Genomic DNA, 507 nt, shown 5'->3' with positions numbered 1-507 from the left:
GAGAGAGACACTCTTTCATGATCGGATCCAGAGAGACCGCGTATGATTGGCGGACGCTTTCTTTGTGTTCGTCAGGGAGCGGACTCACTCGTCTTCTTTTTCGTCAAACGCTCCATTCACCACTCGCTTCCTCGTGAAATCTGGGAGACCTATTCGACAGCAAAACACGTGAGCAGACCCGGTACGGGAGGGTTTGAGCGCACTGTACCGGCCGCGCGCGTGTGTGTGTGTGTGTGTGTGAGAGAGAGAGAGATAGGTAGGGAAGAGAGAGAGATGGAAGAAGGCGTAAATCTGAAATGGAGATTGTATCGCTGAGTGAGAAATTGTCGCGGCGTTCTGCAGGCGACGGCACCCAGCTGCGCTTACGGGCGAAAATCGAAATTATACGGAAACACGAGAAGAGTGATTAAGTTGACGCGTGCAAAAGGGAATATGAGTGAAATTGAAGGTTTTGGGAGAACGCGCGCTTGCATGTATGCGACAACCAAGGGCGCAGTGGTGGGAGGG

Source organism: Frankliniella occidentalis, unplaced genomic scaffold, assembly GCF_000697945.3.
Source record: "Frankliniella occidentalis isolate FOCC.00 unplaced genomic scaffold, Focc_3.1 Scaffold13, whole genome shotgun sequence".
Lineage (NCBI taxonomy): Eukaryota > Metazoa > Arthropoda > Insecta > Thysanoptera > Thripidae > Frankliniella > Frankliniella occidentalis.
The sequence above is the reverse complement of the archived record's forward strand: the minus strand, read 5'-3'. Positions refer to the sequence as shown.